Below are 13,958 nucleotides of genomic sequence, written 5' to 3' on the forward strand. Positions count from 1 at the left end.
CGGAGCGGAGACGAGGCGGCGGCAGCAGCAGCGCGGACAGCCCGTGCGAGCTCATCCTTGCCCAGGCTGCGGCTGTGCCGCCGCACGGAGTCGCCGCCTCCGCACCCGGCCGCGGCTCGGCGCAGCGCGTCTGCCCCGGGGAGAGGCAGCGGCGCCCGGAGCGGCGCCCCTCGCTGCGGGCGGGCAGGCGGGCGGGGGCAGCCGGCGGAGGAGCGGAGCGAGGAGGATGCGAGTGCGGCGGCGCCGCCCCGGCCCCGCACTGAGCTGAGCTGAGCCGAGCCGAGACGAGCCGCCTCAGGTAACGGAGGGGCCGGAGCCCGCCCGGGGGAGCGGGGGCGGGGGGATGCACGCATGGATGGATGGATGCTGCGGCGGGTCTGTTTCCTTTGTGCGCCCGGGCGGTGACGGGGTGCGGGGGCTCCCGGCGAGGGGAGGCGGCCGCGTTGCTGCGAGTCTCCCCCACGCACGCACCCGCGGACCCCGCGCCCGCCTCCCCGCCGGGAGCCGCGGCCGCAGCGCGGGCAGGGCCGGGGCAGTAGCGGGGCAGCGCCGGTGACCGCCCGTGCGCGGCCCCTGCGTGCCCGGGGGTCCCCGTGTCGGTGTCCCCCGCCCCCGCGGACGCTGGCCGGGGAGAGGGGAGGGGGCGCAGCACAGGGACGTATTTGTTGTCGCCGAACTGCGAAAAAGGGGAGGGGGGGGGAAATAAATAAAAAGACCTTCTCTCCCTCTGAAATAAATCGTATAGGAATTGCGCGTCTGTGACAAAGGCCTCTTTCAGGGAAGAAAGAAGGGACGCACAAAATGCCCAAGGGTGGTAGGATGTGAAAAGAGGCTTGTTTCTTGTCTCTCTCCTAGAGCCTCTCTGTTCCTTCCCAGACGAGGCCGCTGATCTGGTGCCAGTTCCTTTTCAGCCACATTTTAGATTAGGGAGAGATACTAAACGCCACACCATGAGTGCCAGCGTTTTGCTGCGTCTGCAGAGCCACAATGTACGTGTCGCCCGACCTCCTTAATAATGCTCAGTTTGGCCTCTGCTTCCTCTGGATCTCGCCTGATTTCTGCGCTGTGTGGATGCTGCGTGTGCGTGAGCTCTGGGAGAGGGTGGCCAGGGAAGGGGGTCACTTTGTAGAAACAAGACCATGATACCTTGGTCCGTTCAGCAGTGACGGGGAGGGCAGGGCTGAGTAGGTGCTGGAGGAAAAGGTTTGGGCTGAGTGGAAAGCAACCCTCTGCAGTTGCTCATCAGCCACTCTGATACGCTCTGATTCTTAAAGTGCTAAATAACGAGTGACCAGGGCGGATCGAGCTTTTGAAATGCACGCACAAGACTGGGAACGCCTTTGAGACCTTGTCATTTTCCTCCTTGTATACAACCTCCTTAACTCCCACATCCTTCCTTCCACCATCCCTGCAGCTGTAACACTTTTCAGGCTCTCCTTCCCACACCTCTTTTTTTTTTCTTTTTTTTTTCTTTTTCTTTTTGTCTTGATGTCTTTTTAACAAGCGTTCTGGAAGCTGAGAACAGTTGCAGGTGAAGATCTGTTTGTTTATATGCTGGTGGAGGAAGTGTTTTCATTAGGGTTGACTTGTCTGGTCTCCCATGAGGAGGAACAGTAAGCTAAAGGGACACTGTCAACTTGAAATCCAGAGAATGTGCATGATGAATGGAGAGCTGTGTCCAATATTACACCCACCGTTGAGCTCCCTGCTGGAGATCTGTGGTTTTTATAAGCCTGTCTTCTGACTGTGTGGGTTGGTCATGCAGTGAAGGAGTAAAAACACACTTCAAACAAAGTTCTGTTAAGTGAACAAAGGAGTGCAGAAGAAAAATACCAGAGTGGGAAGGGAGGGAAGGCAACATCTCCAACTTCTCACTTACATCCATTGTAGCCACTGCTTGACCCAGTGGGAAACTGGAGGGGCTATAGTTCATTTTTACAGTTGCACATTTATTTAGTATCAGTAAAGTGGAAAGGTTGTTACCCTTCCTCCAGTGTTTCAGGAGTTTTCAGCATCTTGATGTGTGTGCTCAGAAAACTGGTAGCATTTGATGGCTGTCAGTAGGTCAGTGTCTTTCCACAATATAAAAGCAATTTAAGAATGGTATCTCTTGTGAAAAAGACATTGGGTTCCTTCTTGAGCCCTTTTTACCCCATAAAGCTATAATTTTGATGAAAAAGAGAAAAAAAGATTGCCTAATTAATGCTTTAGAAATTTGTATTTTGTTGATAGTAGGCTGCAGAGTTGTTGAAATGTTCAGATGCATCTTAGAAGGGTGTCTGTAAGCATCCTTCTTTTCCACCTCCAACAAGTTACTGCCTCATCTGCAAGGCTTGTCTTTGGCAAAAGAAACAATTTTCAACATGAAGTTGTCTGATGGTAGGCCACTGGCTGTGGTGTTTTGTGGTTTATGCTTCAGGCATGTTGTTTCAGAAATTCTGTGTTGCCTGCTGGTAAAAGACATAGTGGCATAAAATACCAGTTAAGTATGAAACTCTGAACAGCCTTCTCTGGAAATTATTTTGATGTTGAGTAAATACATGTCTTCAGTGAGGGACAAATGACTCTGGCATATGGGGATGGCAGTCAGTGTAAGCCAGAAATTAATAACGTGGTATAAAGAAGTTGGTTATTAATAATTTTAACAAGTGTCCTTAAAAGTTAGGACCCAGTGATAAATTTCTAATTCATATGAATAAGAAAAACATTGCTGAGGAGCTAGTTGTTTTTGACAGACTACAATAGATTCCACAATACCTTTATGTGAAATACCTAAATGGTGTCATCTGAAATTCATGAGTGGAGTCTGATATGATGAGAGCCACACTGGCCCTGTGGTTTTGCTGAATACTAATTTGGACATGGTATCACCTGCACTGATTTACAATGTAATAAAATTGTGGCTAAGGTGAGTGAAAACTGTCCAGCACATTTGTGATGATTTCACACTGTAATATGATACATCTACAACATCATATGTTTAATTGTGTTAAGGAAAGTTTAGAGCTGTTGGTCATCTTATGCCAAATTACTTTTATTTAACCAGCGCCTTCATATTTCTGTCTTGCTGCATTACTGTGCTTTTACTTCAGGAAGAAAAAGAGTTGGAGGCGTGTGTTTTCCCTTCGTCCTTCTCTCTGGGGTGCACATTAATATTTGATTCAAACTTGTTCTGTAAAGTTCTGCTTAATTCAGTTTGGGCACTACTTTGAATGTATAATAATGGTGTTTGTTTGTGTCATGGACAGTGCTCTGTAATTTGCTTTATGGGCAAGTCTGCTTCTGGCAGTGTGTATTGTCGAAGTGACCTTCCTTCTAGAGGGAGAAAACCAGGAACTCCTGGCCCTCTCCCACCCCTGCAGCTCCCACAGAAGTGTCTTCACAAGTCGTTTTGACCCATTACTCCAAAAACAGGACTTGAACCGACAAATCTAGTTCACCCGAGCAGCCTCATTGAAATCCAGCAATTAAGGATTCTTTTGGTGACAAAAGCCCTACAGATCTGTATTGTGCAAGTCAGCCATTTACTCGAGGCGAAAGCCACAAAAGGGTTTTGCGTGCCTCGGTGTGGAGCACCCTGAGTTGTGATCCCTGTCGATCTGGCTCCCCCGAGCCGGGGATGGAGCTGCTTGCTGTGCCGTGCTGAATGCATTGGGCACCTAGAGCTGCGTTCCCAGCGGCCGCTGTGGTGGGGGAAATGCTGCCAGGGCCACCCCATGCGAAGTGCCTCAGAAGGAGGTGAAACTGCAGGGCTGCGTCTGCCTGCCTGCTGCGTGTCTCGCTTGGTACCACGGTGGCTTAAGGTTAGCTGTTAACCCTAACCTGCTTTTGGTAAGGTTGCAGTCATTTATATATATATATATTTTTTTTAAAGAAAACACACCAAAACCCCAAACAAACAAACAGAAAACCCCCAGAAAAATAACAAAAGAAAAAGGACAGCAACCAACTTTGCATTTCAGTAGATAATAAATATGCAGGTGCAGAAGAATTGGGATTTCTAGCATTTGCATCCTGTCATGAGTTTCGCCCTTAGTGCCTGACTTCCAGACAGAGAAATGACAGGTGCAGATGAGACATGAAAGGGTGAAGCTGTTTCTGTAGATCCGAGGGGTGTTGGAGGAGCGAGCCCCGTTAGCGCTGTGCTCCAGGGCAGTCTCACTTGTTAGCTCAAGCAGGGCTTTGGTTTCGGGCAGGTAATCTGCCTCCCGGTGTGAGAGCGCTCAAGTTAAACCTGTCTGTGGGACGTGTCCTTGAGCCCTGAAACCAGAAACGGGCCTGACCTTGCTGGGGTTACAGCCAAGGAGAAGTAGTACCCTGTTGCTGTCCTTACCACCGGCTGCAGGAAAACAATCACATTTTGTAGAGCTTTTTTGGAACTTTAGTTCGCTTGGAACGGAAACGAAATTGAACAGTATCGCTACTTTTACTGGGGGAGGTGAAAAATCATATTATTTCAAGTCAGTCAAAACATGATGCCTCATCTTGCTTCTGACTGTTTTAAATGGTAACTTGCTGTGAAAGCAAGGATTTCAACTCAAAATACTGCCACCTGTTTAGAGCAAAATAGAACTTTTGACACCTTGACTTTTTACTGAAGTATAAAATCAGCAGCAGTTTTGCGGAGCTTTAAAGTGTGGATAGAACTAAATAATCTTGCAAAAAATGACTGTCAGATTTTTCCTGACCAGCTCTATTGCTTGTATACCATGAATTTGAATTAATGTTTTTCATCTGAAAAAGCTATCAAAAAGATAGCCTGACACTATCAAGTGATTTGAATTAGATGGTATGAGTTAAATGTTTTTTTCAAGAGGGAAGAGGACAGCAAATTTTAAACTTGCCCTTCCTAAAATGTGGCTCCTTTTTTGTACCAAAGACATCCCAGTTTGAAAGGATCTACTCGTGTTGGCTGTGACAAGGTGCTATGGGGAGAGCTTACCTCACATTTTCCTGCCCAGCTTCTCCTGATTCAGAGAAGTCTTGCACCTCTGAAAGTTGCCCCTTCCACCCTATGATTTTCTAAAGTATTTGTGAGTAATAAGTCCTTGTTGCTTAAGGCAGAAACCTAAATTTTTAGAGCAAGTTCATTGATGTTCATCATACTGAGATGTGGTTTAATGTGATGAACTCTACAAGGCAGCTGCAATGTAAGAATGTTTTGATGAGAACGGGGAAGGTGACCCTTCTGTGCTTATTTGTTTTAGTCTATTTTGGTGGATTTTTTAGGAGGCAACAATGACTGGAGGCCTTTTCTAGCCCAGGGAAATTCTTTGTTCCATCCTGCTTTAGGTTCCCTGTGGCTACAGCCAGAAAGGAGGGATATTGAGACGCGGCTGTGAGTGATGTGTTCAGTGCATTAAAGTACAAAGTATCTCAGTCGGAGCTCCTCAGAGGAGCCGGAGATACTTTTAATAGTATTGAATCCTGTGCTGTGAGAGTCTGCTCTCCCCAAAACAAAGGCACTATGGCGATCCAGCCTTGAACAAAAAGACTCTACCTTTGCTACACAGCTCCTGGCGCGGCCTCTGGGAGATCATCTGCACATCCCCCAAGCTCCCTTGCAGCGGCTCTGGGAGCTCTAAAAGACAGATTAATATCTAAAGCTTTGGCTGTGTAAGGACGATTAAAACCTGACATCGAGACCTCGCATTTCAGAGAAAATGTACCATCAATACTGAAGCTCCCAAAAATACTTGAAAAATGCTGTTTTATTCACCAAAGCGGTGAATTTGGAAACTTGAATTTGTTTTGAAGCTGAAAGTGATGGTAATAGTACCGGGGCAATGTATGAAGGAGGGGAGAGGTGGCTGGGGTGGAGGGACATTGAACAGACCAAGGGCAGAGGTGGCTGAAGCAGGCAGAGGAAGCTGCCCTTGTGTGCGTGTGTCTGTGTGTGTGTGTGTGTGATTGAGGACATTTGCCTTAACAGAAAAGAAGTGTTTGGCACCACTTTAACATGAAAATAACTCTTGTTTTAGTGATTTTGGGAGGAGTAAGGAGGAAACCTCAAATGATTGGCTTGGCTTGCATGAAATATCTTCTCTGTTTAAAATTGTCCTTTTCCTCTTGGCTACAGTTTTCCTCTGTTAACAGATTTGACCAAAATAGTTCTCAATCCTTTTTGGTACAGTCCAAGTTGAAAATATTTTTGCCAGATAATCTCAATTATGGCAGGTCTAAATTTGCTGTATGAAGCTATACAGAGAAGTCAAACAGGCTGTGAGAATGAAGAATAATATGAAATTCCCATTCAGGTTGTGCTTTTTTAAAGAAAAACTTTACCGTTCCATAAGAGTTCTCTAGTGATCTGTCTGGTGATTCCTAACATCCTTTTTCTTTACAATTTCTATTATTTGACTTGGTGGGGGTGGGGATGAGTTTTTTTGTTTTGCTGGATTTTAACGAATAAACTTTAACATTCATTTGAAGGCTTTTTATTGTATTAATAAAGACCTTTCAACCTCCTTTGTTTTTGAACAACCTGTGTGTGAAAGAGCACTTTGCCTAATGTTGATCTTTGACTTGCAGCTGTACCACTTAGAAAAAAAGACAGCTCTGAAAGTTTTCCTGGCATGACTTTGGAATATCATGTATTTCCTATCTTGGCTCCTGATAACAATGTACGGATAATTGTGCTGAGGGGTTTTTTTTTGTTGTTTTTTCTTAACCAGTATATTTTCCCTCTTTGTACCTGACCTTTAAACCACAGAATTGCTCTGGGGCTTATAGTTGAACTTGATGCTCTTGCCCAGAATAATTGAGAAGAATTATTGTTGGTTAGTTCTTAAGTTCTCCAAGCCAGAAGCCATCACAGTGGATGATGAAAGTGCTGGGCACTTTACCCCATGCATGGTCATTTCTTAGGACTTGGCAGAGGAGACCAGCTCATAGCCCTGCTTGGAAGACGGTGATGATTGTGTCCTCCAGCCAGCTACTTTCACCCCAGGACAGGGGAGGAGAGCAGGTGTAAGCAAAAACAACTCTCACACCCTTAAAAAAAAAGGACTTTTTCTGGGACTGTGTTTTCCTTTATGAGCAGCCCCTCACTAGGCGGCTATGATACACTTTTTCCAAGAAAAAAGAACATCTCTAAGACTCGATATGAAAACCTCTTCTGTCTGAATAGAAAATTAGACTGTTTCTTGTCTTAAACTACATGTAAATGCTCAATGTTTGTTCTTGGTGGTGAAGTTAATGATGGTGGGCTTTTATTATGGTGAAGTTAATGACCTCTTGTATGTTTTTTAGGACTTCATGTGAACAGGTCCTCTTGCATGCTGTCACTGTATGCTAATAAATTTTGAATTAGAGAGAGACCCCATAGCCAGCAAAAATTTTGTTTAAAGATCAGCAAAAATGCCAGTTCTGTTGCCTGTTGTTCTCCTTCCTGAGAAGTAACTGAAGATGCCTAAATTTCCTTCTGGAGTTGATCTGTGAAATAGCCAACAGATTATGAAATTTTTGGGTGTTATCATTCTATGCAACATTTAAATTGGTGATTTCATCAAGAAACACTCTCAGTCCCATTTCCAAATTAATTGAAAATGTTTTGCTGGTTTCTCTCTCTTCAAGAAGGAATAACACTATTTAAAACTAATCTTTTGAATAGCACAGTATCTGAGGTTATTAATAATATTAATTTACAGTCTTTAGTTAAATATGCAGGCCTTTCTTTCCAAATATTAGATTCTCCAGGTATCTTTGAATGGTCAGTGATTTTTATATTCATAAGGCCTCATACATTGGACTTGTGAAGAGAAATAGCTGTTGGATTTTAATTTTATTTTTATTTTTTTAATATCTCTTCTATTTTATTCAGAAAGGCCGAGGCAAACCACCTTTAAAAGTAGAAAAAAAGTGTTTAATGAAACCCATTGTATTAGCTGTATTCACTGTTGAAAAACTTTGTAAGCCCATCAGCCTGCAACTGGGATAAGATCAGTGTGCAGGAGCTGACAAGCTGAAGAGACAGATTTAACTCTCAGTATGGCAGGCTGTATGCTCTCAAAAAAACCCACACACAGTATTGGCTTCAATTTCTTTTGAACGCCTCTCTAGGAGTTTCTCTTTTGTAGGAAAAGTAGTGAGCCCAAAAATTTGACTGAGAAGAGAGCTGCAAAATATTGTGACCTTGTGGAAGAAACATCCCCTCCATTTGGAGGTTGGAAGTGACCTTTTGTGCACTGGGGGAGGTAGAAGACAAGCATTGACTGTCTTTCTTGCTTAGGGCAGCATTACTGGCATGTCTAAAAACTGCAGAACTCCTTGTCCTAATGTTCAAGTGGGGCTGCCAAAAATGAACAAATAGGGCTGCAGATAAAAGTGTGCAGGGAAGGCTGTGTCCCTTTCCTCCCTCTTCAGTCATGGCAGGCAGGGTGGGGAGAGCATCACTTTGCACTGCTTGATGACTCGACATTCACACCAAGTTGCTGCTGGTCCTGTAAAAGGTTAAAAAAAATTATTTCTTTCATTTTTATTTTTTTTTTTAACCACTGACCATCAGTGTGATTCAGTGGCTTCTTTGAGGGTAAGGTAACCTTGTCCCTGCTCTTGCTTACATTTTCAGCAAATTTTAAGTCAAAATCATGAGGTTACATTGTTTGGGGTTGGGGGATTTTTGTTCCTCCCCATGCAATGGAGTGAGCAGTTAGTTCTGCTTTATGAAGCTGAGTGTATAGACGTAGGTGTTAAACGAGTCAGCTTAATCTTGCTTTTGTGGTCAACTCCTCCATGATTTGTCATGTAAGTTTGTGCCTTGCAGAAGATATCTGTCATCCTTTAGAGCTGGTGTGGCACAGCAGGACTGTGCTGAGAACAATCTGGGCCTGCATGTGGACAGCATTGCTTTGGCTTTATTCCCTTGGGTGGAGCAAGTCTGGGACCCAAGATACACCTGCACGGCACTATGCCAAGGTGGGCAGAGGAGCTCACGTGTGAGATTCAGGAGAGGTCCAGCAGGCCAGAGGAACACTGTGCCCATGTGCCTGCCCTGCTTCCAGGACCACTGTGATGTGTCTGTGGTTGCTGTGAGTGTATCTGTGTGGCAGTATGTGGTGTTTTAGGGGCTGTACTTCACTTCTTGACACTAAAAAAGAGACGAGAGAGCAATGACCAGAAAGAGTGGATTAACTAGATAAATGTTCATTTTCATAGCATCATACTACTCAAACTAGCTTTTTAAAAGTTGTTACTAAACTTAATACTTTTTACTGTTGTAGTTATTACTTTCTCTTTTTTTACATTATCTGCCCCACGATGTTCCATAGGAGCTTAATCTAGAACAGCTACCCACAAACTTTAAGGTGACACAGTGCTATGACAATATGCAATGGTGCTGTGATATGTGTATGCAATGTTTATTTTCAATCTACCTTGTTTAAAGAAGAATGCATTCAAATTGTATCACCATAAGCACTGGAGAGTAATTCTTGATGAATGAGGTCTTACCAAAGTAAGTGCAGAGAGCTTGTGGTTCGAGTTTAATTTTGAAGTTTTAATACCTATCTGTGGATTTCTTAATGCCACTGGACTTGTTGACACTCTCTTCCAAAAGTGAAATGTCACAGAAATATTAAGAAAATGCAGGTGTAAGCAACTCTGTAAGAGCAATAAAAGCTGTTTGCCAATAATGTGGGCACCCCAAACTGCGATAAGAACTTCTTCCATAATCAGCAGCATGTTGCCACTGTGAGACATAATTTCTGAGAACATATCTTGAAAATGGCAGTCAAACCACATCATGTAGATTTACTTCATGATTGTTGGCATGGGAACTTGCTAAACCTTATTTAAATTATGACAAGTATGTAGCTTTGAACTCTTTCACATCATACTTTAAGAATGAGGTGGGGGACAATGGGGAGAAACTCCTAATGTTGTTTAAAGGCATGATCATCTGTGGGTTTGTTACTCAATCATATTGTAAAAATTTATTTTCTGTAACTGATCTCTCTCTAGAGCTTACAGATTTCTTTCTATAAGTACTTTTTTATTAGTTTTCCCATTAAACTACTTTTTAATAGTTCTTCTAACATCTCTGAGGTGAGCTGTAGGTTTGAAGGAAATGTCCCTGAACAGAACAGGGATAACTTCAAAGCCAGGGCCTCATCCAGGCAGGTTTTGAGCATCTCTCAGGACAGACTGAACAAACCCAGCTCTCAATCTCGCCTTCATATGTCAAGAGCTGCAGCAGCTTTGTGGACATCCACTGGACTCACTCCAGTATGTCAGTCTTTCTTTTCCCAGGACTCCCAAACCAGACCGAGTACTCCAGATGTGGTCTCACAAATGCTGTATAGAGAGGAATAATTACTTTGCTCCACCTGTCAGGTAATTAAATTGCTTATTTGGTGCCAGATCTTCAGTTGCTGCCAGTTATCTTAATTCCCCTCAAGCTGGAGCTGGTGGAAACTCTGCCTTGCAGGCAAGCACTTGTAGGCTTGTCACCTCAAAAGGAGCTGGAGCAGTGATGGTCCCTTGCTTAAGTTACAGGAAGATGACCAATCCAGTGTTTGTGTACAGAAAACTGCAGAGGTTTTCAATTTCCCTCCAGTGAATTTTTTGCCTCAGTTCTTCACGCTTCACACTGCAATATAACCTGAAGCAGTCAGATTGCATCATGTTTTGGTAAAACAGTGAAGAAATGCACAGTAAGCAACATATGCAAAGAGATGCATTGTGTGTATTCTGTTTGTTTCCCTGGCAATACTTCGGCTATTAGCTGTTACCCACTCTAAAGGTAATAATGTTTGGTAGCAAATATGAGGATTGAAATAAGAGTTGTGCCATCCATGTGAGCCTCACAGGAGCTGTGGGACAAAAACTTGTGCTTAAAATTTTATACCCAGAAGTTGTTTTTTTCTCCACTGGATTTCTGAGGCTCTGTCATTTGGGAGTGGGCTGTTATAGATGACGTACTGCATGTGATTTGCTGTAGTTTGTGTTTTTTAAGGTCTAATCTTCCTACGCTATTTGATTATTTTTTTCCAAACTCACAAAATGAAAATTTCATGATTAGTGGTTTAAGTACTGAAATTAATATTTGCCTGAAAAAACACAGAACAACTGGAGTACAAGATAAACCTCCAACCATCAGCAAACCTGTGCATGTGGGACTTACCCGGCAGTTGTTGCTGCTTCTAAGAGTGTGTTGCTCTCATCACCTAGCTCAGAGGTCCAGCGTGGGAGATCAGCTGAAGGTGTAGATTTTATACCTGCATGTACCTGCTTTAATGTGTAATATATTAATGTTTAGTTTAGGAAATTCTGGCTCACAAGTAGCTGTGGCAAGGAAAGTGTCTGAGGTGTTGAGTGCATGCTGGGTGCTGCCTGACTGGTGGTCAGGGCGATGACTGGGCTGAGCACTTGCTGTGCCTGGAGGAACTCCTGGGTATCTATTCCATCAAAGAAAAAGGAAGCCATAACAGCCCACTGGTGTAAAAGGAAGTGGTTGAGAGGTTTGAGCTGGGGAAGGTCGCCAAAGGAGGGGATATGTTAAGCTGCTTTTTTATTTTCTTTTTATTCTTTCTTTTTTTTTTTTCTTTTCTTAATTTAACTTTTAATATTTATTCCCACTAGAGAAGTTCCTCTCTTCCTACTCTGGCTGTTGCTACCTCTGTTTTCCTCCTCTGATTTTTCTTTGGGTGTTTATTTTAGCTTTCTGGCATTGTCTGTGTCTGCCAGAAGCTCTTTCAGTGGTCCCTCTTTTATTTGTTCTGTTCCAATAACCCTGCTTACAGCAATCCTGACTTCATGTTTGCTTACTTTGGTCTTTTCCACTGCTCACCTTCCTTGCCTTGCCTGCAAATCCTCTCATCTCCCAACACAAATGAGCTGTTTATCCTTGAGCTAATGGGTGTTCACAATGCTCTGATCACAATGTTGCAGAACTGCTTATATTCACGGTGATTAAAAAAATAAAAAGATGGATTACTTTTTTGCCCAGCCTCAGAAAGTGAGTTGTAATTTTTAACTCAGTACAGTTACAACTGTATGTTGTTTGCAGTTCAGAGTAAGCAAGAAGCCCCACCTGGTATGGAAGCAACCCTTGGGTTACACAGCTCATTCGGGCACTGAGGCATTGTTACAGAGCAGAAGGACTTTGTGGAATAGATATTTCAAAGCGGAGGCTTACTACTAATCTGATCACTGGTTTGTGTGGACAAATGGGGAGTTTTGCTTGTTCCCAGTAATTAATGGGCACACACACACCCCCTGACCCCTCAGGGACAGAGACCTTCCCCAGGTAATATTGGTGGTTCTGGTGAACAGCTCTCGTTGTGGCTGCTCAGGTGGGGTTCACCAGCTCAGGAGGGTGCATGCTTTCATTTATTTGCTTTTATTTAATCAGAAACTAGGGTCACTTGGTACAGTATTTAAGCTCTCATGGGGGAGAGAGTGAGATTTGAAAGAATTCAGAATTTTTGTTTCAGTTTTCATTTAAGTCATGTGAACAGCTCACAAGCTTTCTGGTGTTTGGTTGCAGCTTGAGTAAAATAGTTCCAATGGGAAGATGAAGTGGATGTGTTTCAATCCACATTTAATATTTTTTTTACATGGGCTATGCAAGATTAAACTTAGGTTATTGCCAACAAGACAGAGAAGTCACAAGAACTCCTTTTCCAAAGTGTGTGATGTGTATTATCTTGGTAGAAACTTTGGGGCATGAGGCAACAAACAGCACTGAGTGCAGGAGATCAGTACCTATTCCAAACAATGCCAGCACCTTTGGTCTTCTGCATCCTGACCCTGAGTAAAATGTGGATGGTGGCAAGACTGGAAGCCAGTGTTACCAATCTCAAATATTGAAATACTTGAGTGGTTTTGGTGGAGAGGAAGAAGGGGTGGGAGTTTAGAGCTAGAGATATTACATGTGCATTTGGCAACTGAGGTCCAAGGTGGTGTAGTGGCTGCTGCTGCTGAAGATCTCAAAGGTGACTATCTTTTTCTTATGGAATAAATGTGTGTGTACTTGTCAACACCTTCTAATTAAATCTAACACATTCAAATTGTGTTGGAGGTCGGCTCCAGCAGTGTGACTCAGGTATTTTTAATATATATACTTTGATTGCTGTGTCTGGAAGACTAGTTGGTAGAGTTGATTTGTGGCTGATCTATGCTGTTTTGAAATTGCTGATGCATAAACGGGCGTAGTAGAGGCTGATCCTAAAAATATTCTCAATTTTTTTATGTTAATGTTGGCAGATGTTTCTAATTCATACACTGACTTCTTTGTATATCGTTTTTAATCTCTTAAAAAATTTAAACAAGGGAAGTCCTCTATAAAAGGAGTGGTAAGAGCTGGCGCATTGCTCAGTATGAGGCATTTGACACTATTTTCTCTTCCCTGTTTTGCAATAGTTAAAGCCTTATCAGTGCTGTCTAAACAGACAAGCTCACTGACTCCCCTGCCCTCAGCCCTTCCACCCTGGCCAAATCTCAAACCTTCCTGAAGATACAGATGCCCTCCAGGATAAATGACCTTGGCTATTCAAGCACACTGGCTGCCTGTGTGCAATATGTGTATGAACCAAAAGTGTCAGAAATGGTCCTTTCATGTTATAGATGTGAGTCCGATTTTTTTTCTCATCTTCTTGTGACTTTATTCTCTTACAAGCGTGTGATGCTTACCACTCGAAAAGTGGTGCCTTGGGGTGTGACCCAGAGCACATCACGTATTGACTGCTGTTTAAAGGTGGCTTCTTATTCCCTCTGGTTCTTTGGTGTAGGAATTTCCAATGTCATTTTGTCAAGAAATACTTTTTAGGAACTTAAAAGAGTAATTACCACATATGCTAAAGAGGCAAAGGCATACAGTATATTAAAACAAAAGCATAGGGAGGATCTCAAGTATTCTATATCTGAATCATAATTTTGAAGGTTCCCTTTGCTGATGTGCTTAAATCTGAGTACGTGCCACATGCATGGACTAGAGGTGTATAGTACATGTATACATT

General features: G+C 43.4%; 1 protein-coding gene across 3 annotated transcripts in view; it reads left to right on the forward strand.

The window, feature by feature from the left end:
- Window positions 1-213: 213 nt before the first annotated feature.
- Window positions 214-13,958, forward strand: part of FYN (FYN proto-oncogene, Src family tyrosine kinase) — a 137,925-nt gene continuing 124,180 nt past the window's right edge. For 2 of the 3 annotated variants that reach the window (XM_088161901.1, XM_014879274.2), the window contains exon 1: window positions 214-298. The gene's annotated coding sequence lies outside the window, so the exon portion shown is untranslated. The remainder of the gene's footprint in view (window positions 299-13,958) is intronic. The other variant, XM_014879272.2, reaches the window with a different exon arrangement.

The sequence above is a fragment of the Sturnus vulgaris genome, chromosome 3 (assembly GCF_052056855.1).
Source record: "Sturnus vulgaris isolate bStuVul1 chromosome 3, bStuVul1.hap1, whole genome shotgun sequence".
Taxonomy (NCBI): Eukaryota; Metazoa; Chordata; class Aves; order Passeriformes; family Sturnidae; genus Sturnus; species Sturnus vulgaris.